The sequence below is a fragment of the Petaurus breviceps genome, unplaced genomic scaffold, assembly GCF_028583685.1.
Source record: "Petaurus breviceps papuanus isolate PSGF00001 unplaced genomic scaffold, PetGlider_PUasm1.0 47, whole genome shotgun sequence".
NCBI classification, from domain to species: domain Eukaryota; kingdom Metazoa; phylum Chordata; class Mammalia; order Diprotodontia; family Petauridae; genus Petaurus; species Petaurus breviceps.
In genome coordinates, this window is record NW_027186349.1 from 15,442,907 (window position 1) to 15,465,486 (window position 22,580).

The 22,580-nt window shown below is 35.6% G+C and overlaps 1 pseudogene; it reads right to left on the minus strand.

Annotated features, from left to right (window-relative positions):
* Nucleotides 1-261: 261 nt before the first annotated feature.
* The window catches only part of LOC138171827 (protein YIF1B-like), a 41,825-nt pseudogene continuing 19,506 nt past the window's right edge, over nt 262-22,580 (minus strand).

The window sequence follows — 22,580 nt, forward strand, 5'->3', positions numbered from 1 at the left end:
GAATGTCCCTGCCCCCTCCCAGCCTCTGTGGGCCCCTCCTCCTGGACAGAGGGAGTCATGGACAGCCAGAGCTCACTCCATCAACCAATGAGAGTGAAGGACAATGGGAGAAATATGACCCTGATGTGTTAGGGTTTAAAAACTTTGTTCCCATACCTTGTGTGCCTCTTCCTCATGATCAGTCATGGGGAAGACTGCCCTCTTCTCCCTGGGAAGAGAATAAATTCCTATTATTATCCTAAGTGATCTCCATATTCTCGATTAAATTTTGGATGAGGCTTTTTTCATCCCAAACAAGATGATGATGATGAAGATGGACACACAGCACCAGCAGAGCACCAGGTAATAGCCATTCCTCCTGAAGATCAAGCTGGTCATGAACCTACTAATCATTCCTACATAACTGTAGCCTGTGAAGGCCAGCAGGTCTATGGTGGTGAGGTCTGTGTTGACAGTGACCAGGTAGAGGGTTAGCAGGATGACCAGTACCTCCATTGTAAGCCAGGTCAGGACCAAGCTAGCCTGCAGACCCAGGAGGTCCAGGCAGAACCTGTCCTGCATCGTCAGCACTAGGTCAGGAACTAGGATGTATGTAATGAAGGCCAAAGCTGGAAAGTAGAGATCTGGGGTCCTGATGTCAAACCTTAGGACCACCAGCATGTCCTGCTGGTACTGTACCTCCCAATCCTGGTGCAGTTAGGGGAACACCAACAGCCCCAGTTTCTTGCCCACATACACAGTGTCTACAGCAAGGTAATAATTCAGCTAGGTGACAGAAATGAAGTGGTGAATATTCCAGTCCACCAGCTCCTTGATGTCAGCAACCAGGCTGCTCCCATAGGCTACTGCCATGTTGGACAAAGGATCAGCAAGGAAGGCTGGCAGTGAGGGGAAAGCATTGCTCAGGCCCCTGGCAGTGCACTGGTCCAGAGAGCTGTCAGTCCCATGGGCCAAGCTGGTGACATGGAAGAGCTGGTGGGGCTCTGCCAAGCTGGACTTCACCACTGGCACCCTCCTCTTCATGGGCCATTTATAATGTTGGAAACACCCCACAGGCAAAGCACCAAATCCGGCCCAGAATGCATTCTGTACCAAGAGAGCTGACCCTCCTCAACAGATGCCAAGAAAGGCAGATTTTAAGTTTTGTATTCATTTCTACAAGATTTTTAGTTACACATTTTCTCCCTGACTCTCCCTTACCCCAAGATGGCAAGCATTCTGAATACCCCTTCCTCCAATCTCTTCTTCCTTATATCTCTTCATCACCCCTCCCCTTTTACATTCTTGTATGGTAAGAAGAATTTTTATACCCCATTGTCTGTATATCTTATTTCCCGATTGCATGTAAAAACATTTTTTTAACATTTCTTTTTAAAATTTGGAGTTCTAGATTTTCTACCTTTTTTCCCTCCTCACCCACCCCCACTGGAAAGGCAAGCAATTCAATATAAGTTATACAATGTGTAATGACGCAAAACATCTCCCTAGTAGCCCTGTTGTGAAACACTAACCATATTTCCCTTGTTCCTATCCCACCCCCTAATTTATTCTATTTTCTCCATTGACCCTGTCCCTTTTCAAAAGTGTTTGCTGGTCAAGATGGTGGAGTAGAACCACAACCTCTGAGCAGCTCCAGCTTCCACCTTTCCCAATCAATGTAAAAAGGGGACTCTGAACAAACTTTGGAGCTTCAGAACCCAAACATGACACAGAGAAGCTAACCTCCTGCTGAGGACAGCCCAGTAGGCTGGCAGGAATCGGCCAGCTCAGTACTCTGGGAGCCCAGCCAAGACTTGTGTGAGCCTGAGGTTTTAGCCCCAGGGAGGGTCTGACCAGCCGCCAGCTGGAGGGACTCGAGATCAGCAGCAGCTGTGGCCGTTTCCAGAATTATCAACACATAGATGCGAAAGAAGAAGTGAGAGGTCAGTGTAGTCTGGACTTGGGGACTCAGTAAGGTGGAGAGTGTTGGCTTTGGCCCCCAGGGTGAGAAGGTGCTGAGATGCTGGCACAACTAGCCAGCACTACATGGCAGCTTTAGCTCATGGCCTGTGGAGTGTAGGGGGACCAAGCCACCAGTCTGAGGGGTAATCGCTTTGCTTTAACCTGCTTGGATCTGGATTGCAGTCTAGGGTGGAGGTCCTGGGGCATATGACCAGCTTGACAGAGCATGTAGAGACCTCAGAGAGGGCACCCATCTAATACCTCTGGCAGCTGAGAAAACCCCAGGATTTGGGACAAAAGCTCCACTGTCTGGTGGCAGAGTCCTACTGTGTCAAAAAGCCCAGGGTTCAGGTGACTGAGGGGCGAAATGACCAGGCAAAGGAAACAAAGCAGACAGAAGATTCCAACATTAGACTCCTATTTTGTGGACAAAAAGGAGGAAAGCATGGAAAAGGAGGAAGACAATGAAGTCAGAACTCCTGCACCAAAAGCTTCAAAGGAAAATACAAGCTAGGTACAGGCCATAGAGGACCTTAGGAAGCAGATAAGAGAAGTGGAGGAAAAATTGGAAAGAGAAATGAGAATGATGCAAGAAAATTGCGAAATGAGAGTCAACAGCCAGACTGAGGAAAGTAACACCTTACAAAAGAGAATAACTCAAATGGCAAAAGAGGCTCAAAAAGGCAATGAGGACAAGAATGCCTTAAAAAGCTGAATTTGCCAGATGGAAAAAGAATCTCAAAAGCTCACTGAGGAGAATCATTGCATCAGAATTAGATTGGAGCAAATGGAAGCTAATGACTTTATGAGAAATCAAGATGCTGTTAAACAGATCCAAACAAATGAAAGAATAGAAGGCAATGTGAAATATCTCATGGGAAAAAAAAAACCACTGACCTGGAAAATAGATCCAGGAGAAAAAAATTTAAAAATTATTGGACTAACTGAAAGCCATGATCAAAGAAAGAACCTAGAAATCATCCTCCAGGAAGTTCTCAAAGAAAACTGCCCTGATGTTTTAGAACCAGAGGGCAAAATAGAGATTGAAAGAATCCACTGATCATCTCCTGAAAAGGACCCCAAAAAGGAAATACCCAGGAATATTATAGGCAGGTTCTGGAATTCCCAGACTAAGGAGAGAATATTATAAGCAGCCAGGAAGAAACAATTTGAATATTGTGGCAACCAAATCATGATAACTGAAGATCTGGCAGCTTCTACACTGAGGGGATTGAAGGGCTTGGAATATGGTATTCCAGAGGTCAAAGGAGCTGGGATTTAAACCAAGAATCACCTACCAAGAAAAACTGAGTATCATGTTTCAGGGGAATATATGGTCATTCAGTGGAATAGAGGACTTACAAGCATTCTTGAAGAAAAAAACAGAGTTGAATAGAAATATCACATTCAGATAGAAGAAGTAAGACAAGCATGAGAAGGTAAACAGGGAAAAGAAATCATAAGGAACTTATCAAACTTGAAATATTAACTGATGAAACTTTTGTCAGTATGAAAATAGTTGAAGGGAATATATATATACATACATATATACATATATATGTCTATATATGAGGATTTATGGTCATAGGAATACATATGTGAATGTGTGTATATATGTTGACAGGTATACACAAATAGAGGGCACAGGACCAATTTAACAGTAAGGGATGACACTTAAAAGGATTTTGATGCATAAGTTTTGACTTTCCTCTATTCTTCTGGTTCTATGTTTTGATCACCTTTGTCACAAAAATATGACTTTATAGTTTGATTAGGCTTCCTCTGTTTGCTCATCTTGCCAGCCAATTACTTGACTTTGGCTTTTTTTTTTGCCATGGTAGATCTTTGCTTCCAGAGTGCAGAATGCTGTTTCTCAATTTGTGTGTGTGTGTGTGTGTGTGTGTGTGTGTGTTTGGCACAATTGTTTTCAGAGCTTATTCTGGGCACATTCCTCAGAACTCTGAGGAGTACTCCATCTCCACAGCCTCCATAAGCTCTGCCATGCCAGCCCTCCTCACACTAGTACTACCACCGAAGATTGCTTCCAAGATCCCAGCAGCCCAACTTACCACCAGTAAGTCACCAAAAATATTCCTGCAATTGTCCTTTGGACAGTCACTTGGCCCAATAACAATCTGTGGATCTGATGCTATCCGCTGCCATGTCTACCACCCTAGTTTAGGGGCTGGATGATATTATTCTTTCACCAAGGATCAACAGAATTACCCAGTGACCTTTTACTTTCTCTTTGTTTTATGGGTTGAGAAGTCTGGGAACTGCCACAGCTGCCCGTGATTTACTCTTCTGAAGTCTGCTGAGCTTGGTCTGTGCCACTTGCTTGATCCTGCACTCTACTCCCAACATAGTGTGATAGACAATTCCTGTCAGGCTGCCAGGCTACTTTCAGCAGGAGATTTGTTTCTCTCTGGAACTTTGTTGGTTCTGTAGCTATAAAAAATTTTTTTAGATTCATTTTTTACAAATATTGGAGGTGGTTGCAGTGGGAGGTCAAGCAAGTTCCTGTTTTTACTCCAATATCTTGGCTCTGCCCCCAACCAAATTTCTTTTTTACACAGAACATGTAGGTTCTTTTTTATTTTTCAATCATTTTCCTGAAGTGTAAAATTAAAAAAAAAATCACTCATTCAATTTTTCAGGTCAGTTCTTTTTCTAAAGAGATATTTCACATTTCCTTTTAGTTTTTCATATATTTTACTTTTATTATTTCTTTAAGTCTCATGTAGTAATTACTTTTATTTGCTTAACTCTAATTTTTAAGAAATGATTTGTGGGGCAGAGGCAAGATGGTGGAGTAGAAACAGGACCTCCGCTCAGCTCTAGCTCACACCACATCCAACTCATGTAAAAGGGAACTCTAAGCAAACTTTGGGACTATAGAACTCACAAAATGACACAGAGAAGCTAACTTCCCACTAAGGACAGTCCAGAAGGCCAGCAGGAATTGACAAGCGCAGAGCTCTGGGAGCCAACGCTAGCCCCACCAAGCAACAGGTTATAGCAGCAGGGACCTGGGGGAGGGGGGATCTGACCAACCACCAACCGGAGAGACTCCAGATCACCAGCAGCTGTGGCGGTTCAGAATTATCAACACATAGATCCTAAGGAAAAAGTGAGAGGTCAGTGCAGTGTGGACTTTGGGACCCAGTAGTTGGGAGTGCATTGGCTTTTGCTCCTGGGACAAGAAGCCATTGATTAATTTAATTAAATTAATGTTTTTTTTTTTCATGCCACTGTTTCCAGAGCTAGTTCTGGGAATTCATATTTTTTCATGGCTTCTAAGGTGGATGTGGTGTGGGAATAAAATTGTCACTGTTCTGGTCTACACTCTTATCTGTATCCAAAAAGGGCCCCTGGCCCTTTGAAGCCATAATCAATAATGCTCATCCTTACTTTATAACTGAAATTAGAACTTGGCTGTCTTGTGACCAACCACAAGTAGTCTTTTCTCCCCAGCAACTGTGACCAAAACTGCATATGATCAATAGAAGTGCCAGTCAGTATTTGTTCCACCCAGTGCCAGCAAAAGGTCAGCTGTAATCTCTCTCTAGTTTTCCAAGCAGTTTTATGACTCCACCCCTCATCCACTTTACCATTTCTGGGCTGGCAGCTGTGGAAATTGATGCTACTGCTGCCTTGACTTGTTTGTACCACCTCTATGTCCCATTACTGCTGAGGCATGTATTCACTAGCCTGGCACCAACCTCAATATTACAGCCTTATCATGCTGACCTCAAGTTTTCTTAGATTGGAAAAATGTTTCACCCTGACCTTTTATTGGCTCTTAAACTCAAAAATTCAAGTTCAGGCAATATTTTAGAGTTGTTTGGAGGGAGATGTTGGGAGAGTTCAACTCGATGGCTTCCTATTCTCCAAGATCTTGGTTCTAGTCTTCATTCCATCATATTAATAATCTTCAAGAAACGAATTTTTGTTCCTTTTTTTGTTACCCAATACAATGATATATATTGTATGAGGGATCTGAGGTAGACAGAGGTCAAGTGATTTGACCAGCTAATAATTAAAGTTTGTGGAGATTTGTGTCAGAAGTGTGAACATATAAGAGTTTTTAGGATTATAGTTCTTATGAATAAACCCAGGAATGTTGATGATGACTGACTTTTAATTTTTTATATGTTATACATGCATACACACATATATATGCATATATTACATACACACACACACATATATATATATATATATATATATACACACATGCATACATACCTACATACATACATCCAGAGAGAGAGAGAGAGAATCAAATGTGAATGGCAACCAAGTACATTTTTGAATGGGAGATTTGACCAGAACAATTAGTGAGAATTTCTTAACTTATACTTAAGCATGTGTATCTAGGAACTCTTTGCATAAGATTGATGTTACTTTAGAGCTTGAAAGACATAAGAAGTGAAAGAGATGATACACATCTATTTAAATAAACTTAAGTGAAAGCAAATCTACAAATATTTATTAAGCACTCATTATGTGACAGATATTATCCTAAATATTAGGAATACAAAGAAAAGCAAAAAAAAAAAAAACAGTCATTCCCATCTACCTTCTGAATGCACTCTCCCGAGCAAGAAATTCATATCATAATTATTTCATTCTAATATTTTAATAAGTTGGAACATAAAAAAGTAAGCAGAGATAAAATGGAAGGTAATAGAGAAGAATGAATAAGCGTCTGGGGAAATGGTGGGGGGAGGAAGGATTTCCATAGTAGGTGAGATGTGAACTTAAGAAACTAGAGAAATTAAAAAGGTATAGAAGAGGGGAGTATTCTATGCATGATGGCTAACAAATAGATTATTTCCAGTTTTCAGGTAAAATTTACTCACATTATAAATTAAAGAAAATAATAATTAATGCAAGATTTTTCTACCAGTCACTTGATAGAAGAGCACATTACTAAAGTTGGGAAAAAATTAATTTTTTTAATAGCTTCATTTGCTAGTTAGACATAGCATTTCAGAAAAACCAAATAGAAAGATCAGCAACAAATTTTTTAACAATAAAACCAAAATTAAAAGATTTGCATTCTATGTGTTCTGACCTATTCGCATAGAATTTAACTGAAAAATAGAAACTCAGTTGTGAAATGCCCAAGGTTTAATGATGCCGGTGTTGTTCCCTTGTGGTACCAATCATAACAAAAACTAGATGGATATGAGAGAAAACAAGAGAGGAACTAAAAACAAATACTTTTGAAATAGCAAATTACATACAATACATTTATATTACCCACAATGCAATAAGTGTGTAAGTAAATAGTGAAAAAAAGTAATTGCCTTCTATCCAGAAGTGAATTTTACTGTGCATATTTGGTGGATTTAGAATAGAGGGCTATTGAACTGAGTGGTGAAATCCATTCCTGCTCCAAATTTTCTTTCCACTCACAAGTCAAAGAAGGAAATACCCAGAAATAAGGTCTAAGCAAACACACCGGAGATTTTAATGATAACAAGGAATTCTTGATAGCCCATTTCTAATTCTAGGCAAATTATCTTCAATAATAATTCTACTTTTGGTTACCATTCAACTAAAGAAAATTTCTCACATATGTAAAAGAAAATAACACAAGAATAGTCACAAGCCAGGGATGCTAGGTGGTGCAATGAGTAGAGCACCGGCCCTGGCGTCAGGAGGACCTGAGTTCAGATCCAGACCCAGACACTTAACACAAAACTAGCCATGTGACCTTGGACAAGTCACTTAACCCCAATTGCCCTACCTGCCCCCCTAAAAAGAAAAAAAAGCAAGAATAAGAACAAACCTGCAGGATGAACAAAAAATCTTTAGATAGATACCTACATACAGGAATACATACATACATACATATATATATGTGTGTGTGTGCATATTCATGTATATATGTGTGTATATTATATGTACAAATAAATTAAGTCATAAAGAAATATAACAGAGTGGGTTTACACATTTATTTCAGGCTTATCCAAAAATTTTAAAATTAAATCACTAAATAGGGTGGCACATATCTGTAGTCTCTGATGCTGGGAAGATTGATGCTGGTGGAATCACTTAGATTTGGGAATTCTAAGATACAGTACGGTCAAATCACATTCAAGATCCAGACAAAGTCTGACACCAACATGATGAGGCACTCAGAGCAAAGAGTCCTTAAGATGCTTAAGAGGAGGGGGGAGGGGGGGAGGAAGTGGTATATATTAGAAAAATGGAGTAGGTTAAAGCTTCTGTGCTTTAAAGTGATCCCAATTCATATTGAGATCTAGCACCTTGAATGCCTGCTGCACTTTCAGCATGGACTACAGTGGGAGGCACAATTATGAGTTAAAAAAAATAAACTAAAATGAAGCAATGTAGAATATTAGATATCCTAGACCATTCATTTCTGATAGATTGACTTTTATCAACTCTTTACCTTAAGAAACATTTTTTTTCCAGTGATACAGTAGGATTGTCCTGCTCCTACAATTTTGGCAGTTTGAAAACTTAGACATTACTCCTTAAATGCATTAAACCATAACTCATTCTCTATAGCTCCGAAATACACTCCTTCCTTCTGTTCACTCTCTTTCAGTACTGAACAAAGTATATAAACCATCCTCCAAACACTGCCATAGAACCTAAAAAACTAAATCACTCTTTACTAGATTCTTGTCATTCATGGTTATTATTAAAGATAATAACTATCCATTTGAAAGGGAGAAAAGAAGATAGAAATAAGAATGATTTTTGTTGATTTTAAATAGGGACAAGGCCTAGACTTGTGAATTCATTGGGATAGGGAACTTCCAGATAAGAAAACTATCACTACCAATTCATTTTAATGGCTTCCTTGCAATTTGTAGTTTTAGAGATTTCTTGGATTACTAAGAGGTTAAGGGACTTACCTAAGATTACACAATTTATACTTGCCAGAAGCAGGACTGGAATCCAGGTTTTCCTGGATTCAAGTTCAACTTTTTTTAACATTACACTGATTTATCTTCAATGGAAGTAGAAAAAAATTCTTCTGACAATTATTATTTTTGTTTAGCACCTACTTTGGATTTCCAAAATGGCATGACTTTTGAGTAAGTTAACAGCTTTACACAAAATTGCAACAGCCACCACTATGGTGGTAAATTTCAATCATAAGTAAACAAAATGAAAATACTTATACCCCACTGCATCCTTCAATCTGTAAAGGCTCTCTACAGAAATGAGACTGAAATAACTGCCTGTCATGTTTGCCTCATAGTATTCATCCATCCAAGTTCCAATGGTTCAAAATCTGCGGCAGATGATAACAACATTGAAAACTACCATTCTTGATTGAGATAATGAACTATTATGTTTCAGAGTGCAGGACTGAAGTATCCCATTGTCTTCTTAGATTTGCAGACATTATCAAAATGATGAACATATGCTTAGATTTCTTCAGATTTGTGTGTGTGTGACTGAAACATTGTTTTTTTGTGGGCTTCTAGCCAATTTCAACAACAAACTTTAAATTCTCAATTAAGTGGAAACTCAAATACGTTGAAAGAAACTATTTCACTGAAATTAATAATTTATTTATTATGACAAGACTATCAGTGCCTAGGTAGGATATTTGATGGAATCCTTCAATGAAGCATAAAATAAGGTAAAACACAGAGAAAAAAAAATCAAATTGAATCAAAATGTCATAATAGGGAAAAAAATGACCACAAATAGTACAAAATTTCCTTTCATAAAATACAAAGTTGGTAGTACACTGATTACAATGGTGCTTAGTTAAAATAAATGAATCCATCCATTTGAAGAAATCTGTGTGGATATCTCCCTGAACTTATAGTTCAATAACAAAATATGAAAGTATAGCTACCTACCAGCAATGAGAATGTGATCGATTTATCAATGATCACATGGAAAGTTTGGGGAGCTAGATAGCACAGTGGATAGACTGTGAGGCCTGGATTCAGGAGGATCTGAGTTCAAATTTGGCCTAAGACACTTACTGGTTATATGACCTTGGGCAGCTTATGTACACCTGTTTGTGTTAGTTTACTCATCAGTAAAACGAGTTGGAGAATGAAATGTTGAGCTACTATAATGTTTTGGCAAGAAAACCCCAAATGGTGTCACTAAGAGTTGGGAAAGACAAAAACAACAACAAAACAACTGAACAGCAACATAGCAAGTATGTGTCAGAATAACAGGAAGAACTTGAACATAGAATTTTTAGTCTCCATGTAATCTTTGATTCACTATGCCATGATATCACAAACACACACATGCACACATATATGCATAAAAATATATGTGTAAGTATGTGTGTATGTATATTAAAGTAGAAAATCTATTCTTAACTCAGAGGTTATAATAAATTTGGCCCTCAGCCTGTAGTTTACAAAACACTGGCCTAGAGCAGTGAGATATTGTGACTTGCAAAGTGATATAAATATAATCATTATAGTACCTGTGTCAATATTTCTTGGTTTCAAATAAACTATCAACTATACTACCTCTCTCTCTCTCTCTGTATATATATATATATATATGCATATATATATATATATATACACACACAAACACACACACACACACTAGATATAATACAAATAAACAGATCATTTCTGACTTTAAGGTTCCCAAAATGCCAATATAAAAATGTAGAAGCAGAAAAAAAAACTCTTATAGATATAAATATTTTTCTCATGACTACCAATATCATGGGAAACAGGCAAAAGAAGTAATTTTTCTTGGCATTTAAACTGTAATTAAAAAGTCAGGAACTTGCTTTGGGAGAACACTGATTAAATAACTCCTTGATCACTTCTTCTATAGTTGAACAGATTTGGGATGTTTAACCATGCTAACTAAACTTATTGGATATTGAATTTAAAGTTACCCTATTATTACTTGTATCCATATGTAATTGGATATAGAACAAAGATGTGAAATAATAACGTATATGTTTATAATGTATATACATACATTAGTGTGTGGCAATATATCTTTATCTATCAATCTATATAACTGATGCATTTTATTTAGATTAGCAGTTTTGTTGTTATATAGTGGGGCACATTATCCCCCAATAATTGTTTTTACTTCATAATCAATATTTGTGAATTGACTTTTTTTTCTTTATAATACTGGTAATTTTGGATTTTTCCCCTTTCTATTATATAATCAAAGTGTGTGTGTGCATATATATATATATATATGTATGTATCTCTATCGCTATCTCACTATCTCTATCTATCACTATATACAGGGAGAGAAAGAGAGAGAGAGAGAGAGAGAGAGAGAGAGAGAGAGAGAGAGATGCTCCTGGTTTTTTAAGTTAACTTTTAAACTTATAATTTCACTAATTTTTCTTTTGATTTTTCAGGATTTTTTTGTCAATGTTTAATTTGAATTTTTTTCTAATTATTTCAGTTGCATGCCCAATTTATTGGACTTTTCACTCTCATTTTTAAAAAGATAAGCATGTATATATATATATATATATATATATATATATATGTATATTTTATTTATTTTTTTCCTCCCAGGTACTATTTCAGTGGCAGCCCTTCAATTTGGGTGTAATGTCTTAGTGCTGTCATTATCCTGAATGAAATTGTTTATTGCTCTTATGATTTGTCCTTTCACTCATACATTCTTTAGGATTTAATTATATTTATTTTGCAAATAATACTTAATCTTTGTTTCAAGGCTCACACATATATACATATACATATATGTATGTAGTCATGGTGATATGTCCCCTTAAAAATGAAGGCCTAAGAGTTACTTCTTAGAATATTCTCTAAAATACTCAGATTGCAATGTATCATCCATTTAGGAGGAGGACAAGGTCAGTATCAGCCAAAGGTCAAATTTTTAATTCCAAGACTCAGCATTAGATGCCATATGAACAAAGTGCACAACATTTTTTTCAAGCCAAACCTGTCACTAACTCTTGCCAGTTTTTGTTGTTGTTGTTAAAAGAGGATAAAAGGTCTAAGTGAAACTCTTCAGTTTTGAATTTTCTGGCTTTTGTCAGTTGAATTTGTCTGTTAAATTATCTTCATCAAACTCAAATGTCCCTGTATCTAATGATTTCATGAAAACACAGTCATATCATGGCATTATGTTTCACAAAGTGTATTATATGAAATTCAAATGATGAGTAAAGAAGAAAATATATTTCCTTGAATAATCAGCTGTTCACATACTATCAAAGGTTTGTGTTGCCTCCCTTCAGGGATCTCATATGTTTCCTTTATCCTTATAGTTTTAATTGTTTGTGAACTTACAAATATGTACATATTTTAATAACATATAATGTCATATATATAACTAGAATATGTGCATGCATTATATATTATATATAAAGAATATAAATTATATATATATATATCCATGTACATGTGTACGTGTAAGTGCATTTTTTTCATTTCTAAAATCAAATACAATTACTTAAATATACTTTGTGTTATGGCAAGGGACTGTGTTGATTCCAGCAATAAAGAAAAGAATAAGACAGAGATTCCTAAACTTTCTGGATGTATGGTACTTTTTCTGTTTGAGTATTTTTTTCAGAACCCTTAAAACTCAAAAGCAATAACTAATGATTCAATTTCTTAAGTAGTTATGCCCAAACCCCATTTAGGTAGTAACAACTCAGTACTATTTTTTTAATACTAATAAATAAATAAATAATATTTTATTCCATTCTTATGTAATAAAAAAAATTATTAATTGGTTATGTGTGTGTGAGTGTGTGTGTGTGTGTGTGTGTGTGTGTGTATGTTTGTGAGTATTGGCAACAGAACAGCTTTTCCAAACTTGGAAACAGACTGGACATTGAAAAACTGATTCTCTGTTTCACGTTGATTTGCTGAAGGTACTTTCATTATCACAGCAACTGCTCAAAACTCAAGTTTCTCAAAGATAAAATTTTACAAAAGAGAAAGTCCAAGAAGTTATTTTCATAGCTGAAAGAACAATGAAATAAAATCATATCTTGAGAGTGGATTACCAGCAACTATGGCAGTTTCCAGAATTATCAGCCCATAAATGCCAAAGACAAAGTGAAAGTTCAGTGTGGACTTTGTGGGAAAATGGTGTCCAAGAGTATGGTCCAGGCTCTGCCCCTGGAAGGAGAAGCAGCTGAGGTACAGCGGCCGCCACTGCATGGCTGATTCAGAGCCCCTGTTCTGCAGATTGTAGGGGGACCAAGCAGCCAGTCTGAGGGGTAATCACTCTTGCTTTCATCTGCTTGGACATGGATTTCTGTCTAGAGTGGAGTTCCTGGGGTGTGTGACCAGGTACCAGAGCCAGTGGAGGCTTCTGAGAGGGCACCCCACCCAACCAATAGGTCCAGCAGCTGAGAAAACCCTGGTGATTTGGGACAAATCTCTCCTCACTGAAAGCAGAGTTCTACTGTGGCAAAAATCTCAAAAATCAAATAACTTAGTGGCAGCATGAGCGAGCAAAGGAAACAAAGCAAGCACAACAATCTGACTCTGGATTCCTTCTTTGGGGACAAAAAGGATAAAAGCAAGGAACAAGAGGAAGAAAATGAAGTCAGAACCCCTTCACCAAAAGCTTCCAAGAAAAATATGAACTGGGTACAGGCCATAAAGGAGCTTAAGAAGGATTTTGAAAAACAAATCAGGGAAGTGGAGGAAAAATTCGGAAGAGAAATGAGAATGATGCAAGAATATTATGAAAAGAGTTAACAACATGACTGAAGAAAATAACACTTTAAAAATAGACTAAGTCAAATGGGTAAAAAAGGCTCCAAAAAGCCAGTGAGAAGAAGAATGACTTAAAAAAGCCAAATTTGGCAGATGAAAAAGAATCTCAAAAGCTCACTGGAGAGAATAATTTCTTCAGAATTAGATTGGAGCAAATGGAAGCTAGTGACTTTATGAGAAATCAGGATATTATTAAACAGATCTAAATAAATAAAAAAATAGGAGGCAATGTGAAATATCTCATTGGTAAAATCACGGACATGGAAAACAGATGTGGGGGAGATCATTTAAAAATTATTGGACTGGAGAGACCAGGTGGCACAGTGATTAAGTTTGCCAGCCCCAGCATCAGGAGACTCGGGAACAGTTCTGGGCTCATATACTTGGCACCCACAGAGAATAACTGGCCATGTAACATTGAGCAAGTTACTTAACCCCAATTGCTTCAAATAAATAAATGGAAATTATTGGACTACTTGAAAGCCATGATTCAAAAAGAACCTAGAAATTATCCTACAAGAAATTCTCAAGGAAAATTGCCCTGATGTTTTAGAACCAGAGGGCAAAATAGAGGTTGAAAGAATTCACCAATTACTTCTTAGCAAAGTATGTCAGATACCTTAGAAAACTATTCTTACACAGATTTGAAATTGTCACTTCCAGCATGGTCCCTTTGGAGTATGTTTAGTCCACGTGTCTGTTCCCCCATCTTTTTTTCTCTAAAGAATCATTTCTACTTTCTTTATGAGCATATTTGAACCTGTTATATTAGAGTTCAAATGTGATTTAAAAAAAAGGTTTTCAAGGGAAAAAAGAAAAACTTTTTAAATTCTTTTCCATTTTTTCTTCTATTTCTGTCTTCCAGTTTTATCCTTAAATGTTCTAGGTATAACTTTCATGACTTATTATCTCATGAAGCTTTCTTTAACCTGGTTTTCCCCTTTAATAATTCACATCTCTCATTCATTCTTTTCCATATGGTTGTAAAAATTAGTATAAATCCCAAAACTCTTTTGGCTATCATTTTTGCCCACTTGTCACGAGAGGTGTGAAGTTGATGATTAAGTCAGTTTTTACACACTTTGTTCTCACACTTTGACATTTTATTTATAATAAAAAAGCATATTTTGGAATTATTGTATTTTTTTATTGTTGACCATATCATTTTTGGTAATTTTATTTTTTTCTTTAAATATCTACTAATCCTGTTCTTTGCCATAACAAGTAGGTATTCTGACTCTATTTAATCAGATAAGTAAATTCCACATCATAAATGAATCGTATTCTGAGTATTAGGTTGTAGTAAATTTCATTTTTGTTGTTTTATATGTTTCATATGCATTGTCTTCATATTATTTCTAAAGAAAGTATTCATTACATATTCATATGCATATATACACATTTTTCTCTATATTATGTAAGCCTTTAGACTCTTTCATTCCTTACACTTAAACTAAGTTTTGCAACATATTTTTGATATCCTCACCTGTTCTCAACTTTGCATTGAAGTCAGCAAATGCCAAAGATAATGTTGATTTAATTTCAATTGTCTTAGCAATTTATTCTTATACATTATTTCTCTCTTCATTCTCTAAAACTTATGTTTATTCATAAGCTATGATTATTCTGATGATCATTTTGCAAATATTTAAAAGGAACACCATAAAACAATATAATTGTTTCTTGTTACCTTCGGAAGAAGGATAGAATCAACTTCAACAGTTTATTGTTTACATTTACAAGTAGTATCTATAAAAAATAAAATAAACATTTTGAGATTGAGGTATAATTTCTAAGAGGGCTAGTGCTTTGGTAGGGGAAACTTGAATAGTTATGAATTTTTAAATGAAAATGTGTCCTTGACTGTCAGGAAGATAACATTTAAGGCATAGAAGATTAGGAATTCATTTTAGGAAACCAGTAAAAAGAGCTTAATATAGTAATTTGGGAAGTAAAAGAAATGATGAAATATATGGGGAGGACAGTAGTGAAGGAACAGAGGTGGTAAAAAGTTGCTCTGTCAGAGTTTTGACAGATATAGCAGATATCAGTATTGAGTAGAGTGATTCTAAATTGTTCAAATTGAGAAGTGGCTTCAATGGTCAAGATCTCTAGTTACAGATATTACCATTCAGTGCTACTGAGAGTTAAAGAAAGGTGAAACCTCTCACAAGGACCTCTTGATTGTTCTTAATTCCTCCTCTGTCTGGAGGAGGAAACACAGTGAGGTTTTTGTAGATGCTTTGTTCTCCTAGAAAGCTGACTTAAAGATTTCATCTGAATTCTTTTGCTTAGACCTTCATCTCCATTGGACTATTTAGAAGAGAGAATACATGGTTGAGTTGACCTAAGTAATTCAGAGACATCCAGTTTGAAGAATCAGTCAGTCCATAAACACTTATTAAGTATCAAGTAAGTGTAAGGCACTGTGCCAAGTACTAGAGATATAAACATGAGCAACAGACAGTCTGCCCATGAAGATTTCACAATCTAATGAGAGAGACAACATGACAACAACTATGTCTTACAGTAGTTTTATACAGCAGAAGTAAGAATTGATCAACAGAGGGAAACATTTACATTATGGGGGATTGGGAAAGATTTTTTTTTCCTGTAGAAGGTGGGGTGTTATCTAGGAACTGAAGGATGCCAGTGAAGTCAGGAGGCAGAGATGAGAAGGAAGAACATTACAGGTATGGAAGATAATCCAGTGTAGCAACTTTCTTGTTGACCTGGGTAGCTCTGCAGCTCTGTTTTCTCGTAAACACTGCTTTCGACTAAATGCTTCCTCTTCTGTGATACTTCTCTGGTGCTCATTTTTTTTTGTATTCTTACTGGACAACTTGACTCTCCATTCCTCTGGGAAAGAAAACAACTTTTGTCTCTATATAAAATTTTAAGTTTACCTAGTTTCTTCTTAAAATATTTCTTATATCATTTCCATATACTGTAGACTAGTAGACTGTTTTGGATATCTAAGTTTTAATAAAGGAATGAGTTTGAGAATAAAGGAATGAGAAAAGCAACATGAATAGAACATGCACTAAGTGACACTGACTGTCAAAGTTTCTTCTTGGATTTATAAAAACAAAATTGTCACTATCCTTTGGCAGTTACCTTACACTATAATCACAACATCTCTGGAGAAAATAGTATATAAAAATAGTGTCTAGCTAATTATACTTCTTTTAAGTGATGGCAGATATGTTATTTAAATATAAAATAAACATTGTTTAAAAGTGCCATTTTTTTCTACTGAATAGAAGGAAATGGCATAAATTATTACATCTGATTTCTTTCCAGTAGGATGTAAGTTCTTTAGAGAACAGACTGTCTCACCTTTTTATTTCTATCAAAGAACCTACCCCTGTATCTTACATACAGAAAGTGTTTGACAAATGTAAGTGGGATAGAATTGGATGTTGTTAAATCATATTTCAGGCATCTACACAGGCATCTACTCCATCAGTCCACAACCATTTATTGAACATTGACTATTTGCTAGGCATTATACTATGTGCTAGGGATATAGATATACAGATGTTGGAAATCATGAACCAATTCCTACATATAAAGAGCTTACATTCCAATATAGGAAAGAAAAATTCATATATAGATATATACAGAATAGGTATAAATAGAATATATGAAAAGTAGCTAAATAAAAGCTTGGAAATAAGGGCCATAGCATTTGGAGGAGGGGAGAATTCAAGTAGAATGTTAAGCTGTATCTTAGAGGAATAGAATAATTCTTTGAGATGTACCAGAGTATTGAATGCATTTCATGCATGGGAGTAAATGTATGGAGATGGGAGATGGAGTGTGGTATGTGAGAAACATAAAAAACCATTTTGACTTGATCAGAGTGTGTGTGTGTGTGGGGGGGGGGGTAATGCATAAGGATACTGAAAATGATTTTTGGAACAAAGTTTGGAAGGACTTCGAAAGCTAAGTAAAAGAGTGTATATTTTGACCTAAAGCAACTGGAGTTTATGGAATGGAAGAGTATTACTGTATAGTCAGATATACATTTAAGTAAATTATTTAGGAAGCAATGTGGAGTATATAATAAAGTGGGAAGATTTGTGAGGCAACTAGTTCAAATAGGAAGTAATTGCAATAATCTAAGTGAAAATTTTAACATATATTTTACAGTATGGACATTTCATCCAGTAACACAAGAGACTGAAAATATTAAATTCTTGTAAACATAGAATATAAAAATCACTTAAATTCTACTAAATAATGGATAATGAGTTAAAACTGTCAAAATTATTCAAAGGCATAACTTTACTCTATTTATAATCAAATATTTAGGAAACAGAGATAATTTGACATTATTTTAAAATAATAATTCTGTAGAGCCAGAAGCAGAGATTTCCTCTTAATTTAGACTTTAATTTATTGAGCATGAACCTGCTTTATAAGTATCTCCTGGGAATAAGAATCCCAATAGGACAGGCATCATCTAATTATAACAGCTCTTATGAAAAACACAATTCACCATCCAGTCATTGTAAAGCCAGAAGAAAATATTTGGTGTCAACAAATATGTTTACACACTAGGTCCTGGCCCATCTGTGGTGTGAGAGTTCTGTCTGCCCATGACAACTCGGTTATGAAATGTTTTTATTTTGGGGGAATTGAGCTTCCAAAGAATGTGTGTGAAGGGAAATAAACAACATGTTGAACAGATGTTCCATGCTGTATATTTAGAGGGAGGGAAATAAATATAAGTGAATTAAACCTGAGAAAGAAGTAAAACTTGTGGATGAATAGGGCAAAATAAATAAATGAAAACTGATGCTGCAATATTTTATGTGCTTTATAAATAATCCAGAACAAATTAATATTATTGAATTTACCTCTTTCTTTTTAATGAGTATCTATTGATAATTTCTGTTTCTTATCTCATCATAATTACCAACGTAACACTCCCTATTGCTCTCCCAAGTAGGCATCCCATAGGATGAATAGCATTTTTTAGAAAGGGAAAAATTATACAAACTGATTGATAACATTGAAAAAGTTCTACAACATGTCTAATATGTAACACCTGTGGATCTCCATAAACTGTTAGGTGGTAGGTGTCTTCTTATATCTTTTTCAGATCCTGCTTGATATTTATTTATTGATATTATAATTTTGTTACACTTACTTTCGATATATAGTTGTTTTCCCCATTAACATTTGGATTTTTTGTTTGTTTTGTTTGTTTGTTTTTGACAGTTTCTTTTTTCCATGGAAGTTCGTATACATTTTTCTCTATATTGATCCTACATAATTTCTTAGAGCCCAGCAATATCTCATTATATTAATGCATCACAATTTCTTTACACATTCACCAATTAGTTTTTTGTTTCAGTTTCTTAGTTATCATAAAAAGTGGTGCTATATGTATTTTAGAGTACATGATGACTTTTTCTTCATATGAGTGGTTTTCATGGGGTATAACTCAGTAATGAAGTTTCTGGTTCAACAGGTATCTTATTTGTACAATTTGAGATTGTTTTCCAAAATCATTTTTTAACATTTTACTGTTCCACCAACAGTTTATTAGTGTGTATAGCCTTCCACAGTCCCTCTAACACTGATTGCTACCATTCTCAGGTCATTTTTGCCAATTATCACAATGTGAAGTGAAACCTCAGGATTATTTTTATTTTCATTTCTATTTTCATCTATATTTTGGAACCATATATTCCTGAAATGGTGAATATTTTGAAGTCCTTTTTTATAGTCATTCATATTGTTTGACCAATTATATATGGGGTAATGGCTATTATATTCAAGCATTTGAAATGTACAGTGATAAGTATCCTCCCAGTGATGTAATGGAGGCAAAGTATATTTGTAGTTATATTGTTCTAGAAATATTTGAACAAAGACTATTTGTCATTTGAGGGAATCAAGGAAGATCTAGTGAATATTTAGAGCCTCAATTGAATCATGCAGAAAGGTAAAAATCTAAAAGGCAGAGACAAAAATACAGTCTATTGTAATTGTGACAGGTGCATAGATGTGCATTTATTGAATTTATGGAAAAGATAACAATCTATTTAGCTGGTATGTACAGTGTAGAAAGAGTAATAATGGACAATAAGGTTGTAAAGATAGTGGGAATCAAATTATGTGGATTAATTTACATATATGCTCATAAGCATTCATCCAGATGTTGTCTGATAAGGGAAAAATATGAAATATTACCTACTTATTCATAACTACATACACACATAAACTATGATATATAGATATATCATATATAATGCATATACACAAATATGTATGTATATATGTGTGTATGTGTAGGTATATGTGTATAGATGTATGTATACATATGTGTGTATATATGTGTGTATAATTCTATTTGTGGTTTTCTTGGCAAACATGCTTAAATAGTTTGCCCTTTCCTTCTCTAGCTCATTTTACAGATGAGGAACTGAAGCAAACACGATTTTGTGGCTTGTGCAGGGTCACATAGTTTGTAAGTGTCTGAGATCTGATTTGAAGTCAGGTCCTACTAACTCAAGGTCTGGTGTTGTATTCACTACACTACTTAGCTGCACTAATAAATATAGTATACACACACACTCACTTATAATGTATATATGTTTACGTTTGTGTGCATGTATAATGGTGCAGAGAAGGAATGAAGAAGAAATGATTGAGAAAGAATTAAAGAATTAATAGGCCTGAGTTACTTATCATTATTACTCTTATGCTTAATATTGTTAAATTTAATTTTTGAGCCAGAATATCAGAAAACTCTAGTTTAAAAACTAGAATCTTCTAGAGAGTTTACTGTTCTTTCTCTTCGTAAAACATGACTCTCCATCCCCCATACCTGTTACCTCCATCTGTGTGGAATACACTTCTTTCTTATTAATAATATTTCACAAGATAAAAACATCCCTTCCATTCTGTGACTTTAAAGATTCATTTTCAAAATAAAATATGACAAATGACTTGCAAATTATCAAATGATAATGAGCCTGTTACAGAGTCAGGACTAGAAGTCAGTTGGCTCCTTTTCTGTTTCTTTCTCTGATTCTCCTCTTTTAATCTTGAGAATATCTTCTCTTAAGATCCGTCTCTAAAACCTAAGTCCAAAGTCTGGAGTCCACTAACTAGTGTGTGTATAGATATATTTTAGCAGACTTGATACTTTTATTTTACTGGTTTAATGATGTGGTACTTCTGAATCCCTTATTCAATGGTAAGTAATTCCAGGCAGCACTGAGGATCTGTCTTTGTTCTTAGTATACAATTCGAGCTCAGAGCCTACATATAATGCATTTTGCAACCTCTGGTTTTTAAGCTACTTTCAGTGAAGTAAAGCAGAGGGGAAGAAGCCACTTTCGTTCTACACTTCTCCATTGTGTGTCTTCATTGTTGGTAGTTGGAACATGTGAAGTAGGGATCATGTCTTACATCTAACCCCCCGATCAGAGAGACAGATATAATGTGGTCTGCTCTTAGAGTCTATACACCAGACTCAGTCAGGGTCTAGCTGTGGAAATGATTCTAGCTGTGATAAACTTTTTTTGTATACTTGCAGTCACCCATGTCCTTTAGGTAGAATAAAACAGGACAGAGAATCAACAACCTTTTTATTAGGATCAGGGTTGAACTTCACTTGTTAGTGCAACTTCTGCTGCCTTGATGAACCTCCAAATATTTTTCCTCTATTTGCCCATCTCCTGCCCCAGCCCAATTCCTCTTCACTTTCTGAAATTTCCTATCATATCTGACAGCTGTCTGTCTTGCCTGTGAGACTTTTTTGATCTTCTAGAACCTTCTTTCACTAAACTCAGGGTTTGCCCCTCTCTTTACAGCCTTGACCCTTGACCCATATCTTTAATATCATGTATGATTTTGCAAGAGGGATCTTTTTTCTAGAAAAATATAACACAAATTGCAAAAAAAAAGAAATCCAAAGGAGAAAATTCTAAAAATTGATGAAAAACAATTGAGGTACTGATTGGCATATATAGAAGAAATCTTTCACTGCTTTATTGATTATTATTTTTTGGTACAGTAGTTAACACAATAAACATTCTAAAAATAGTAAGCAAAAACATTTAAATGTCTTTAAACTCCAAATTACTTGGTCTTCCTTTGTTTGTTTTTTTTTAATTATGCTTACCCTCATTTTCCTAGATTCTTTTAATAGGCTTGATTTTGAATGTCTTGTTCTTCCTTTCCTGTGGGAAGTTTTTGGGAATTATTTTTTTTTCTTTATGCAAAATCAGAAGAGAGATGGAAATTCAAACCAGAACAGAAGACATTATTACAAAGTTGCTGAATCAGAAATAACTGGTGTAATGGTAAAGGTAATTTAAAGATTGTCCCTGCCCCTTGGCCCCTTGATAGGCTTAAGTGAATCTGAGGACCTTCCCTGATTTGAAAATATACTCTGTGGGCTGAATGTGGTCACATAGAACCTGTGGCAGGAGGCTTGTTTTTCAGAAATGCCCACACCTTGCTACTTTGTGATTGGGCAGTGGATCACAAGGGTTGTGATATTTTCTGATCCTGGAGAAGGCTAAATATACCATGATGTGAGGTTTTACTTTGGGGCTTACTCATGGGAAGAGTTGTGTGATTTGATCAGATGAGGCTCTGGGTACCCATTGAGCCCCCCAGCTTTGAAAATCCTGATTTTGGCGTTTCTTTCTTTTGTAACTTAATAGGTATATATGCAATTGTCAGACAGCTGGAAGCCCTGTCTGCTGGTCTGTTTGTCTCTATATATTTTGTCTGCGTGTAACTTTTGTTTGTATTCTTTGAAGTTCAGGGTGCTAACTTTTCCACCTGAACTAGGTAAATTATATAGATATAGACAGATAGGTAGATAGATAGATAGATAGATAGATAGATAGATAGATAGATAGATAGATAGATAGATAGATA